A 15,423-nucleotide genomic window follows, 5' to 3' on the forward strand; every position below is an offset into this window, starting at 1 on the left:
GGATACGAAATGTTTCTTCAGATACATAAAGTGTAAAAGGGAGGCAAGAGTAGATATCGGACTGTTGGAAAACAATTCTGGAGAAGTAGTAATGGGGGACAAGGAAATGGCAGACAAACTGAGTAAGTATTTTGCATCAGTCTTCACTCTGGAAGACACTGGCAGCATTATGCCTAAACAATGGAGACTACAATGGGATGAGGGAGGATTTGACTAGTGTAGACTGGGAACACAGGCTACATGGTGGGACAGTTGAGGAACTGTTGAAGACTTTCAAAGAGATTTTTACGGTGCTCAACAAAAGTATATTCCAGTTAAAAGCAAGGACAGTAAGGGTGGGGAGAACCAGCCTTGGATAACTAAGGAAATAAAAGAAGTCTGGTGAATACCAAGTCACCAAGAGTAGTGGGAAACTGGAAGATTGGGAGAACTTTAAAAAGCAACAAAGTACCTCTAAGAGAGCAATAAAGAAAGGGAAGCTAGATTATGAAAATAAACTAACACAAAATATAAAAACAGATAGTAAAAGTTTCTATAATTATATAACGTGGAAAAGGGTGGTTAAATTTAATGCAGGTCCCTTGGAGGACGAGAAGAGGAAATTGATATTGGGTAATGAGGAAATGGCCGAGGCTTTGAATTACTATTTTATGTGAGTCTTCATGGTGGAGGATGCATCTAACATGCCAAAGGGAGATGTTCTGGATGCGATGGGAGATGAGGACTTCGATATAATAGTGATCACTAAAGAGGTAGTGCTGAGCAAACTTGTAGACCTGAAGATAGATAAGTCCCCTGGTGCTGATGGAATGCATCTCAGGGTACTGAAAGAAATGGTAGAAGTTATAGTAGAGGTTTTGGTGATTTACCAAAATTCTCTGAACTCCGGGCAGGTCCCGGTGGATTGGAAGACGGTGAATGTCATGCCACTGTTCAAAAAAGGATGTAGGCAAAAGGCAGATAACTATAGGCCAGCTAGTTTAACACCTGTAGTTGGGAAAATACTTGAAGCTATCATTAAAGAAGAAATAGCGAGGCATCTGGAAAAAAATGGATCCATCAGGTAGACGCAGCATGGATTTGAAGAGCAAGAGGATAAGATGTAAGAGAACAGGACCAATCAAATGTGACAATGGAAAAGTGTGTATGGAACCAGAGGAGATAGCAGAAGTACTTAATGAGTACTTTGTTTCAGTTTTCATTATGGAAACTTGGCGATTGTAGGGATGACTTACAGCAGACTGAAAAGCTTGAGCATATAGACATTAAGAAAGAGGATGTGCTGGAGCTTTTGGAAAACACTAATTTGGATAAGTCACCAGGACTGGAAGAGATATACCCCTGGCTACTGTGAGAGGTGAGGGAGGAAATTGCTGAGTCTTTAGCAATGATCTTTGCATCATCAATGGGGACGGGAGAGGTTCTGGAGGATTAGAGGGTTGCAGATGTTGTTCCCTTATTCAAGAAAGGGAGTAGAGATAGTCCAGGAAATTATAGACCAGTGAGTCTTAATTCAGTGGTTGGTAAGTTGATAGAGAAGATCCTGAGAAGCAGGATTTATGAACATTTGGAGAGGCATAATATGATTAGGAATAGTCAGCATGGCTTTGTCAAAGGCAGGTGGTGCCTTACGAGCCTGAGTGAATTTTTTGAGGATGTGACTAAACACAATGATGAAGGTAGAGCAGTAGATGTAGTGTAGATGGATTTCATCAAGGCATTTGACAAGGTGTCCCATGCAAGGCTTATTGAGAAAGTAAGGAGGCATGGGATCCGAGGGGACATTGCTTTGTGGATCCAGAACTAGCTTGCTCACAGCAGGCAGAGTGGTAGTAGATGGGTCATATTCTGCATGGAGGTCGATCACCAGTGGTGTGCCTCAGGGATCTGTTCTGGGACCCCAACTCTTTGTGATTTTTATAAATGACCTGGATGAGGGTGGAGGGATGGGTTAGTAAATTTGCTGATGTCACAAAGATTGGAGGTGTTGTGGATAGTGTGGAGGACTGTCAGAGGTTATAGCAAGATATTGATAGGATGCAAAACTGGGTTGAGAAGTGGCAGATGGAGGTCAACCCAAATAAGTATGAGGTGGTTCATTCTGGTAGGACAAATGTGATGACAGAATATAGTATTAATGGTAAGACTCTCAGCAGTGTGGAGGATCAGAGGGACCTTGGGATCCGAGTCCATAGGACACTCAAAGCTGCTGCACAGGTTGTCTCTGTGGTTAAGAAAACATACAGTGCATTGGCCTTCATCAATCTTGGGATTGAGTTTAGGAGCTGAGAGCTATATAGGTCCCTGGCCGGATCCCACTTGGAGTACTGTGCAGTTTTGGTCACCTCACTATGGGAAGGATGTGGAAACCATAGAAAGGGTGCAGAGGAGAATTACAGGGACGTGGCCTGGATTGGGAAGCATGACTTATGAGAATAGGTTGAGTGAACTCGGCCTTTTCTCCTTGGAGCAATGGAGGATGAGAGGTGGCCTGATAAATGTGTATAAAATGATGAGAGGCATCGATTGTGTAGATAGTCAGAGGCTTTTTCCCAGGGCTGAAATGGCTAGCACGAGAGGGCACAGTATTAAGGTGCTTGGAAGTAGGTACAGAGGAGATGTCAGGAGTAAGTTTTTTATGTAGAAACTGATGAGTGTGTGGAATGGGCTGCTGGCGACGGTGGTGGAGGCGGATACGATAGGGTCTTTTAAGAGACTCCTGGACAGGTACAAGGAGCTCAGAAAAGCAGAGGGCTATGGGTAACCCTAGGTAATTTCTAAGGTAAGGACATGTTTGGCATAGCTTTGGGGGACGAAGGGACTGTATTGTGCTGTAGGTTTTCTATGTTTCTATGTTACTATGATTCAGCAAAGGCAGCTCCTCTTTGACAAACTTACTGGAGTTCTTTGAGGATATTACGAGTGCAATGGGTAGAGGGGAACAAATGGATGTTATTTACTTGATTTTCCAGAAGGCGTTTGATAAGGTGCCAAATAAAGGACTTATCCAAAAGATAAGGATGCATTGAGTTGTGGGTGATGTATTAGCATGGATAGAGGATTGGTTAACTGATAGAAAGCAGCAGGGGTGGCGCCAAGGTGGTGCTAGCTGGTGCTATAGCCCAGGCAGAGATTGCAATAGCACCAGCGTAGCACCACCAAGAAATTAACTGAAATTTCACATACAAATTACAGCTGCTTTGTTTTCTGTGTATAGTTTTGAATACAGCTTGTTTCTCCAGTTGATCTAGTGAAACAGCGCCCCCAATTACCATAGCACCCACGCAGCAATAAAGTTATAAACTCTTTCAGATCCACTGTACACTTCATTCGTTGTCAATGTCTTGCTGTTGCTGTCCTCAGATCAGTTAAGCTGATCTAAGATCACTTAAGGTGGTGATGTCACTCACTCTCACTCACACGAGAGATTGATAGTATACATCCAGGCGCAGATCCATGGTCTCGCCAGACTAATGGATGCCGCACGCGCACACACACACACACACACACACATTGTGCTAGTGTGGGCCTGGCATGTGCATTATTTTGGCCAGTGTGAAAAATGGATCAATTTTTAGTGAGAAAATGACCTCATCCAGAGGAATCAGTGATGTCTCAGCCTGAGCCTGTCTTAATTGAAAGTGACATGCAGAAAGGAGTAAGTGGGGATGAGGACGACAGCAGTTCATTGAAGGAGTGTGAGGGTGAAGTAGAGGAACAAGAAATGGAGCGGGATTCGGAAGAGAATGTGGATGAAGCTGCTCTTAGTGCGAGTGGGAATACTGTTAGCGATGTTAGCCAGCAGCCCGAGGAAGGACCCTGTTGGCCAGCATTGAGAAAGTACCCTTCGTTGCTCGCAACAGTTTGGCAATCAGCAAAGGAGTTTTATTTGTGGCTGGTTTGACTGGCTGGAATATTCAATCATGAAGGATACTACGTTCTGCTTCGCATGCAGGCATTTCCTGTGTGGAGGACATGGGTTCCATTCTGAGTCTACCTTCACTCTCACCGGTTACCGCAACTGGCGGAAAGCTGCAACAGCTTTCAAAACCCACCATGTAAGTGCAGCTCATAAGTTTGTTATGGAGGCATGGGCCGAATTCAAATTGAGAAAACAACACAGTTCAAGATTGGGAACACACATCAAAGTTGCTGGTGAACGCAACAGGCCAGGCAGCATCTCTAGGAAGAGGCACAGTCGACGTTTCAGACCGAGACCCTTCGTCAGGACTAACTGAAGGAAAAGTTAGTAAGAGATTTGAAAGTGGGAGGGGGCAAAAAAAAAGATTGGGAAATATGCTTGACAAAGGATATGCAAAGATTGTCCAAGAAAATCGTGAGTATATGAGAGCTGTGGTTGAGTCTCTAGCAAGGACAGACAGTGAATGACACAGTGGAACTTCTAGCTCCAATGAGACCCTACCGTGATGCATTTATAGATTTATACAAACTAATCTGCATATCACTGACTCTGCCTGTGACACCTACCTCATGCGAACGGAGTTTCTCTTACCTCAGACGCCTCGAAAACTACCTGAGGAATAGCAGCGGCCATGCTCGGAACAGCAACTTGTCCCTGTTGGCCATAAACAGCCGGAGGACCAAAGCACTTGACATCCAGAAAATCATCGATGCTTTCACCACCAATCACAACAACAGACAGATTGTGCTTCTCTGAAAACATCAATGGCGAGTGCAGTTGATTTTTTAAAAATTTGGGCCGAGACTAATGCTGATTATTATTATTATTTTATGGTGGATACCCCATAGTCCTTATGTTTCCTGCAAGTCCTAAACTATTACATTTACTGCTATTAAGCCTACTGGTTTTGCTTAGACTTCCAAGCGGTAATTCTGTTGATTTTTGTTTTAAGTTTAATAGCCAAATTAATTGAGGTATTGCATGTTCAGAGTCCGATCTGCCCAACTCCTGGTAAAGCCTTTCATCTGTTGTTTGCCTTATTTGACTTTAATAACAGTGTGTCTTTTGGCATTGTCTGTCTATGTAATGCGAATAGCAGTGGACATTGTGGGTTAGTGTTGTGTTTTTCAGTTGAAAAGCACGCATTTGACGCTGATTGTGGGATTGGTGCGTGATTCACGTTGTGCGCTGTGGGTCGGATGCTCTGTTGGTTTGTTTGTTTATGCTCTGTGTAGCCCGGGTTGTCTCCGATGCTGTTGACACTGTCACAGTTCACTTCTATATTAGATCTATCAATTGTTGTTGCTTGTGAATCAACAGAGGCAGTTATAGTCGGCATATAATGCTTGAAACTGACTTTTGAACGCCACGCGTCTGGCCTTGCGAATACATATTACCATAGGGTACATCCCTCAGCACCATCACTGAATAATTCAGCCCCACTGTAGCACCAGCAAGAAAAAATCTCTGGTGCCGCCACTGGAAAGCAGAGAGTTGGGACACATGGGTGTTACTGTGGTTGGCAATCAGTGGTGAGCGGTGTGCCACAGGGGTCGGTGCTGGGCCCACAACTGTTCACGATTTACATTAACGATCTGGAAAAGGGGACTGAGTGTAGTGTATCTAAGTTTGCTGATGACAGTAAATTGAGCGGAAAGCAAATTGTGCAGAAGATACGGCGAGTCTGCAGAGAGATAGATAGGTTAAGTGAGTGGGCAAGGGTCTGGCAGTGGAGTACAATGTTGGTAAATGTGAGGTCATCCACTTTGGAAGGAACAGTGAAAGAACAGATTATTATTTAAATGGTAAAAAATTGCAACATGCTGCTGTGCAGAGGGACTTGGGAGTGCGTGTGCATGAATCACAAAAGGTTGGTTTGCAGGTGCAGCAGGCTATCAAGAAAGCAAATGGGATGTTGGCCTTCATTGCTAGAGGGATTGAATTTAAGAGCAGGGAGGTTATGCTGCAACTGTACAGGGTACTGGTGAGGCTGCACCTGGAGTACGGTGTGCCTTTCTGGTCTCTGTACTTGAAGAAGGATATATTGGTTTTGGAGGCGGTGCAGAGGAGGTTCACCAGGTTGATTCCAGAGATGAAAGGATTAGATTATGATGAGAGATTGAGTTGCCTGGGACTGTACTCGCTGGAATTGAGAAGAATGATAGGAGATCTTATGGAAACATATATAATTATGAAAGGGATAGATAAGATAGAGGAAGGAAAATTTTGAAACTAGAACTAGGGACATAGCCTCAAGATTCAGGGGAGTAGATTTAGGACGGAGATTTGGAGGAACTACTTTTCCCAGAGAATGGTGAATCTGTAAAATTCTCTGCCCATTGAAGCAGTGGAGGCTGCCTCAATAAATACCTTTAAAACAAGTTGGATAAATTTTTGCATAGTAGGGGAATTAAGGGTTACAGGGAAAAGGCAGGTAGATGGAATGAGTTCATGGCCAGGTCAGCCATGATCTTATTGAAATGTGGAGGAGGCTTAATGGGTCAGATAGCCTACTCCTGCTCCTATATCTTACGTTCTTAGTGTGGTAGAAATTCCAAATGTTATGGGCCATGAAATGTGTGAATTTAGCATTACTGGGGAGAAGGTTATCGGGAAATTGAAAGGTCTGCAGGTTGGTAGGTCACCTGGACTTGATGGTGAACACCACAGGGTTCTGAAAGAGGTGGCTGAAGAGATTGTGGAGGTTTTAGTAATGATCATTCAATAATCACTATGGAGTGGTTCTGGAATACTGGAATAGTGGAAAATTGCAAATGTCACTCCACTGTTCAAGAAGGGAGAGAGGCGGAAGAAAGGAAACTATAAACCAGCTAGTCTGGCCTCAGTGGTTGGGAAGTGTCGTAATTGTTATAGATGTAGTTTTGGGGTACCTTGGAGGCACATGATAAAATAGGCTGTAGTCAGCATGGTTTCCTCAAGGGAAAATCTTGCCTGACAAATCTGTTGGAATTCTTTGAAGAAATAACGACTTCCGGAGTCGAGTATGGCGTGAGTCAGTGCGTGAGAGTGTGGCTCCCGATTTTTATTGAAAATCTACCTGTTCATCTTTGCCATATGCTCGAGATAGCTGAATATTTACCATTGTGAACAACGCGGGACACAGCTGGACATTGAAATGGCAAGTAGAATGTACCTTCGAAGTAAAACTGGGGAAAAAGATAGCGAAGCCTCGAGCAAGAAGGCTGATGTTACAGTAATGGCGCTGTTGCACGCTGCTGGAGCTGGACCTGCACTACCCAATGTCTTGGAGAGGCTCCGTTTAGTACTTATTACTGACATGACGCAAGCAGTGCATTCTGCCTTAAAAAGAGAACTTGAAGATGCTTTATCACCAGTGAATGCTACCGTGAAACAAATTATGTCTTCTTACGAGTTGCACGATGAACGCACTTGTGAGGTTGAAGATGGCCTGAATGATTACAGTGACCGACTGGTGAGCGCCGAAGCCGCCATTGCAGCGTTGCAGAGCGAAAACACATTTCTGAAGGGAAAGCTGGATGACCTCGAAAATCGGTCGCAGAGATCCAATTTGAGAGTGGCTGGCATTCCTGAAAATTTGGAAGGTTCGGACCCTGTTAAATTTATGACCGAGTTTTTTGACGAGTGCTGGGGACAAATTTTTTCCCAAGGCCTCTCGTACTTTCGCTTGCTCACCGAGTCGGATGTAAACCATCCGGTGTCTCTGGAGCCAAGCAAACGAGACCAAGAACGTTCCCGGTTTGCTTTCACTCCTTTCAAGATAAACAGCGCATCATCAATGGACGGAAGCAGGAGCTGTATTTCCTCAGACACCGCGTGTTTTTTTATGAGGATTTTAGTGCGGAGCTGGGTAAAAAACGAGCAGCTTTCAAGGAGGTGAAATTCCTGCTTTACGGGAAAGGGGTCAGATTTGGCCTCTTGTATCCTGCCCAGCTCCGGGTCATGCATGAAGGTAAAAAGCATTATTTTGATACACCAGAGGCGGCCAAAGAGTTTTACCATTCGCGCTGGGGAGAAGAAGAACGAGAAGAGCAATGACTTTTTTTTAGGTTATTCATGCAGCATTGAAGGGGCCTCATGCCGAGGCAAACTGTTAATTTTCATAATCCACTTCTTTGTTCATTTTTTCCAGTTTAATTTGTGGGATGTGATTGGGTCAAGCTGCTATGCTGCCGAAACTGATTAACAAAAACTTTCAACCAGCAAAATATAAATATTTGGGATTTGTATCTCGGGCGTTTAAGTTGCCCAGTGTGTTTTTTGTTTTTAATGCTTGGCTTGACCTGTGTCATCGTTAGCCTATATGTTATATTAAAGGTAGTATAAGTGATAGGATAAATTTTAAGGAGGGGAGCCACCCTAGATTAGATTGAAAGTTGGGTTGTATGGGGAACGCCTTGGAAGTTTTTTGTTGGGTACTGCCTGCGATCATCCTCAATTGGAGAGGTAGATCTAGGTTTTGGAGGTTAATTGGGTTTTTTTGTTGTTTGTGTAAAGGGGTGGGGGGAGTGTTTTGGGGGATTACCATGGCAGTCTATTCTTTTGTGTGTTATGGATTGATCAGACTTTCTTTTCATTGTGCGTTATTGTGTGCAACTTATGCCCCCGCACTGTTTTGGATTGTAGGCCCTGTGTGTCTTTTGATATGGTTAACATGGGTGAAGCTGATGGAGGCCACCCTGTGAGGTTTATTTCTTGGAATGTAAAGGGGCTCAATGGTCCGGTTAAAAGATCTAAAGTTTTCTCTCATCTGAAACAATTAAAAGCAGATATACTATTTCTACAAGAGACACATTTAAGAGTGGAGGACCATAATAGACTTCGTAAAGCATGGATTAGTCAGGTTTTTCATTCCAGAATTAATAGTAGGTCCGGGGGGTGGCAATAGAATGCAGTTCACACCATCTGATGTAATCAGTGACCCTAATGGTTGCTTTATTATAGTCTCTGGCTCTCTCTTTCAGATACCTGTTATTTTGGTAAATGTTTATGCTCCTAATTGGGACGATGTCCAATTTGCAAGTAAGGTTTTGTCATTAATACCTAACCTGAATACACATAAGCTAATCTTTTCCGGAGATTTGAACTGTGCTATTGACCCACTGCTTGATAGGTCTTGCCTTAGGGGAACATTTTCTGGTATGGCAAAGGCCTTCTTGATGTTTATGCAACAAAATGGTTATATGGAACCTTGGAGATTTTTGAATCCATCAGTTAGGTAATTCTCTTTCTTTTCTCATGTTCACCACTCCTATTCCAGGCTAGACTATTTCTTTATAGATAACTCCTTGATACCGATGATTAGACAAATTGAATACACTGCTATAGTTATATCTGATCACTCGCCCGTGAAACTGGACCTATGTTTTCCTTTAAACGTTAGAGAACAGCCTCTGTGGAGACTTAACCCCCTTTTGCTTTCTAATGAGAAATTTTTTAGTTATATATCGGCTAACATTGATACATTCTTCGAGACTAACAAAACTGAGTTGGTATCCTACTCTTTACTTTGGGAAACTTTAAAAGCTTATTTGAGAGGTCAAATAATATCTTATACTTCACATGCCAATAAAGAGCGTAGGAAGGAAATGCAAGTGTTATTGCAATCTATTTTGGACCTGGATAGAAAATACTCTGAGGCACCCACTATAGAATTATAAAAAAGCTGGGTTGATTTGCAAGTGAAGTTTATTCTTCTATCTACAAACCTATCAGAACAATTAATTCTTAAGACACATGGCCTCTATTATGAATATGGTGACAAGGTGAGCCGGCTTATGGCTCATCAGTTGAAACATCAATCTGCATCACGACTTATTCCCCGGAAAAGAGACACGCATCAAAACTTGACAAGCAATCCAAAAGAGATTAATAATACCTTTGCAACTTTTTATTCGTCTCTGTATGCCTCAGAGTTCCCCTCAGATAAAACAAATATGGAACATTTTTTTTAGATAATTTGGAAATACCAACTCTTGAACCAGAGGAGGTGGAGAACCTAGATCGGACTCTTGGGCAGGAAGAGATTAATCATGCCATTACGGCTATGCAGAGTGGTAGTCCCCAGGTCCTGATGGTTATCCAATAGAATTTTATAAGAAATTTAAGGATAAGCTCATACTGGTCTTTCTAGAAGTGTTTCAGGAATCTGTGGAGAATGGCTCCTTACCCCCTTCTCTTTCACAGGCAGCTATTTCACTACTTCTTAAAAAGGACAAGGACCCGACTCAATGTGGATCATATCGCCCCATCTCACTTTTGAATGTAGATGTGAAAATTTTGGCTAAAGTGCTTGCATACCGTTTAGAACGTCCCCTTCCCAAGATAATTTCAGACGATCAAACAGGTTTTATTAAAAATCGCTATTCTTTTTTTAATATCCGTCGACTGGCTGATGTGGTTTATTCACCCAGTGATTCTCCAAGTCCAAAGGTTGTTATCTCCTTGGACGTGGAGAAGGCGTTTGATAGAATGGAGTGGGTATGCTTGTTTAGTGTTTCGGAGAAATTTGGATTTGGCAGAATATTTATAGCTTGGATTAAGCTATTATACCACTCGCCTTTAGCGTGTATACAGACAAATTATTTTCGATCTGACTATTTCCCATTAACACGTGGCACTTGCCAAGGCTGCCCACTGTCCCGTCTTCTTTTTGCAGTTGCAATTGAGCCTCTTTCTATTGCATTTAAGTCAACTACATTATTTCAAGGTGTTAGAAGAGGGGACACGGAACATCGTGTTTCCCTATATGCTGATGACCTCTTACTTTATGTTAGCGACCCTATAGGTAGTAGTCCTGCTGTTGTGTCATTATTAGGTCAATTTGGAGCCTTCTCTGGCTATAAACTGAACTTTCAAAAAAGCAAATGCTTTCCCATTAATAACTTGGCCCTACAGATCCGACAGGAATCTTTGCCTTTTCCTTTATCTTAAGATGGTTTTGTATACCTAGGAATACATATTACTCGCTCTTTTACATCTCTGTTTGAAGCTAACTACAGGCCTCAGGTTAGTCAAATGAAGGCTGATTTCGAGGGATGGCGCAGTTTACTCCTTACTATAGCTGGGAGAATTCAATCAGTGAAATGACTATACTTCCTAGATTTCTTTATTTGTTTCAGTGTTTGCCAGTTTTCTTATCTAAGATATTTTTTAAATCAGTCAACCAAGCTATAACCTCTTTTATTTGGGAAAATAAGGTCCCAAGGACTAATAAGCACACTCTCCAAAGAGGTCGTGACATAGGTGGAATGGGTCTTCCCAGCTGTATTCATTATTACTGGGCATCGAAGGTATTATTTTGGCTCCACCGGCCAGATATAAACTGGTGCCTGCTTGAGTCACGGTCTTGCCACTCCTCATCTCTCCCAGCTTTGGTGTATTCTTCCTTACCATTGAAATCCTCTCAATTCACATCTAACCCAGTCGTGCTCCCCACCCTCAAAATTTTTAATCAATTTCGCTGCCACTATAAGTTCATATCAGCTTCAGTTTTGGGCCCCATTCATAAAAACCATTTATTTCTTCTCTCCACATTCGATTCAGCTTTCAGACAATGGGGTTTGAATGGTCTTATGCACATTAAGGATTTGTATACTGATAACATATTTGATAGTTTTCATAACCTGCGCGGTAGGTATAGCCTTCCGCATAATCATTTTTTTAAATACCTGCAGATTCGCCACTTTGTGAAGGAAAACTTTCCCTCTTTTCCTGTTCTACCACCTGCTATGTTATGGGAAAAACTCACTCTTAGCTTTAACAATAAAGGGCTGATCTCTGAACTATACTCTCAGCTGATGTCTTTGGGAGTTCAACATCTAAACAAAACTAAGAGTAGGTGGGAGGATGACCTCGATATGGATCTGGCTGAGGAATATTGGGCAAAAGTATTGAATAGAGTTCATTTTTCATCATCACGTGCTAGACTGGGGCTCATACAATTCAAAGTTTTACACAGGGTACATTTAAGTAAGGCCAGACTGGCAGACATATACCCTGGGACAGACGCTGGCTGAGACAGGTGTTCCTTCTCTCCGGCTGGTTTAGTACATGCATTTTGGTCATGCCCTCAGCTTGATGACTATTGGGCACTGGTTTTTAAAATTATCAGTGAGGTTTTGGGGGTGACACTGAGACCTTGCCCACTTATAGCTGTATTTGGTGTGGCAGATGATGATTTGGGTTTAAATGCAAGCCAGTCAGATATCATTGCATTTACATCGCTATTGGCCCGTAGGAGAATTTTGCTGGTTTGGAAATCTGCCACTCCCCCAACTACTGCTGCTTGGTTAGAAGATGTAATGTTTTTTCTGTTAGAAAAGATTAAATTCACTTTGAGGGGGTCTGTGAAAAAGTTCTATTCGAAATGGGGACCTTCCTTATCATATTTTGGGAGTCTTAAGGAATTACCTACTAGTTGCGGGCATTTGATTGTACTTGGGAAGTTGCCTCCCATTTAACACGCTTATAATTTACCTCACAGGGTGGTTGATGAATTGTAAATCTGAGTGTATTTTGGATCATCTGACATGTTGCAGATGTGTGTGAGCTGTCGTCTTGAAGTAGTGTGGGGGTATGGTTGTGAAATGTCCATACTTGTATTTGTGAATTGTTGTGTTGTAAATATATTAGCTGCCATGATATGTTCGGGGAGGGCGGGTGGGGGGAGATTTGTTTTGAGGGTACGAAATTAAAGCAAAATGAAGGAAAATGTAATCCATTATATATTCTGTATTGTGTCATTTCTTCAATAAAAATTAAAAAATGAAGAAGGAGAAGGAAATAACAAGCAGGATAGACAAAGGAGAATCAGTTGATGTTGCGTATTTGGATTTTAGGAAGGCCTTTGACAAGGTGCCACACATGAGGCTGCTGAACAAGCCATGAGCCCATGGTATTAGGGGACAGATTCTAGCATGGATAAAGCAGTGAATGATTGGCAGGAGCAAAGAGTGGGAATAAAGGGAACCTTTTCTTGTTGGCTGCCAGTGACTAGTGGTGTTCCACAGGGGTCTGTGTTATGACTGATTCTTTTTACATTATATGTCGATGATTTGGATGATGGAATTGATGGCTTTGTTACAAAGTTTGCAGATGGTATGAAGATAGGTTGAGGGGGCAGGTAGTTTTGAGGAAATAGGGAGACTACAGAAGGACCTAGACAGATTAGGAGAATGGGCAAAGAAATGGCAGATAGAATACTATGTCAGGAAGTGTATGGTCATGCACTTTGGTAGAAGATTGAAAGGGTGGATTATTTTCTAAATGAAGAGAAAATACAAAAAGCTGAGGCACAAAGGGATTTGGGAGTAATTTTGCAGAATTTTCTAAAGGTTAATTTGCAGGTTGAGTCTGTGGTGAGGAAGGGAAATGCAATGTTACTATTTATTAAAAGAGGAGTAGAATGTAAAAGCAAGCATGTAATGCAAAAAGTTTTATAAAGCACTGGTGAGACCTCACTTGGAGTATTGTGAGCAGTGTTGGGCCCCTAATCTTAGAACGGATGTGCTGAAACTGGGAAGTGTTGAAAGAAGTTTCACGAAAATGATTCCAGGATTGAACGGCTTGTCATATAAAAAACATTTGATGGCCTGGGTCTGTATTCTCTAGAATTCAGAAGGATGAGGAGTGACCTCATTAAAACAATTAAATGGTGAAGGGACTTGATAGAGTGGACGTGGAGAGGGTTTTTCTTATGGTGGGAGAGTCTAAGACCAGAAGTCACAGCCTCAGAATAGAGGGGCTCCTTTTAGAATGGCGATGAGGTGGAATTTCTTTAGCCAGAGAGTGGTAAATCTGTGGAATTCTTTGCCACAGGCAGCTGTGGAGGCCAAGTCTTTATGTATACTTAAAGCAGAGCTTTACATACTCTTGATTGGTCAGGAAATAAACAGATACGGGGGGGGCGGTGTGAGGCAGGAGATTGGGGCTGAGAGGAAAATTGGATCAGCCACAATAAAGTGGCAGAGCAGACCTGATGGGCCAAATAGCCTAATTCTGCTCCTATATCTTATCGTCTGTGGTTTTACAATCTTGCTGGGTTCATTGGCCATTCAGAAATCTGCTGGTGGAGGGGAAGAAGCTGTTCCTGAAACGGTGAGTTCTACATCAGGACTGTGATAGTATTCCCTCCAGTCACCTGTATGAGTGTTCCTCCAAAAAGAGGGATAAGATTTATTACAAATCAATGTAAGGCTGTAGCTAGCAAGCCAGACATGCATTGAAAAGTAGCAGCAGATTTGTCCCGATGAAGGGTCTCAACTCAAAACGTCTATTGTTTATTCCTCTCCATAGATGCTGCCTGACCTGCTGAGTTCCTCCAGTATTTTGTCTGTATTGCTCTGGAATTCTGGCATCTGCAGAGCCTCTTGTGTGTGTGAGCAGCAGAACTGTAATTTTTTTGTTTCTGTCTCTCAACTGAAGCCAGTGGAAAGCTATGACTAGGAACTGAGTGCTTTGTAGTTATACAATCCAGTGAGGGGAAGGTGAGGGTGTAGTGCAGGTCTCCGTAAGTTATGAGGTGGTACTGGATGTCATGGTAGGCAGAGAGTTATGCAAGTTTCTGGGGCAGGATAGGGTGTGTCCCAGGATATTGCGTTGTGTAAGGGAGGACATTACTTGGGCTCTTGCTGAGTTCTTTAGCTCCTCACTGGCTACCAGTGAGGTTCTTGTCAACTGGAGGAGAGCTAGGAAAGCAGTGGCCATTTCCTCATCACTGACAGGTCTAAATCCAAAATTCCCAGTCTAACTGTACTGTACACAGGCCTGAGTGCAGCACCACTGTGCTGTACACAGGCCGAGTGTCTCAGCACCACTGTACTGTACACAGGCTGTACTGTACACAGGCCGAGTGTCTCAGCACCACTGTACTGTACACAGACTGTACTGTACACAGGCCGAGTGTCTCAGCACCACTGCCTCGGGCTAATGTGGATGGACAATAATTGTTATCCTCGCTTCGGCACCCAAGTGGAGTAGATGAATAAATCAGTAACATGGCAGATCAGATTTTGCAGTGGAATGCCTTGATGTTTGGTAGCATCTTCTCCTCACACTGAAGAGTATCAAACTAGAAATAAAGAGGAAAATTGCTGGGGCCTTCATTGGGTCAGACACTGTGAACGTTCCAGAATGATTATCTTCAAGTTCTGAAACATTCACTCTGTTTCCATCTCCATTGATGCTAATGACCTGGTTACTATTTCTGGTTTATACATTCCGATGTTTTTATGAGGTAATTTTTACACAAAAATCAGGTTTATAATAAATGGTGATCATAAGACCATTTCAAGATTCAAGATTCAGATTTATTTATCACATGTACAGTACATTGAAACATAGTGAAATGCCTCATTTTCATTGCCAACCATCACACCCAAGGTCCTGGTGCCAATATAGCATGCCCACAATGCTTGGCAGAACAACACAACAAGCAACAAAACACCAACGGCAAAACAAGCATTGTTTCTCCCTCCCATCTACGTACATAAACAGTCCCC

Source organism: Mobula birostris, chromosome 22 (assembly GCF_030028105.1).
Source record: "Mobula birostris isolate sMobBir1 chromosome 22, sMobBir1.hap1, whole genome shotgun sequence".
Classification (NCBI taxonomy): Eukaryota; Metazoa; Chordata; class Chondrichthyes; order Myliobatiformes; family Myliobatidae; genus Mobula; species Mobula birostris.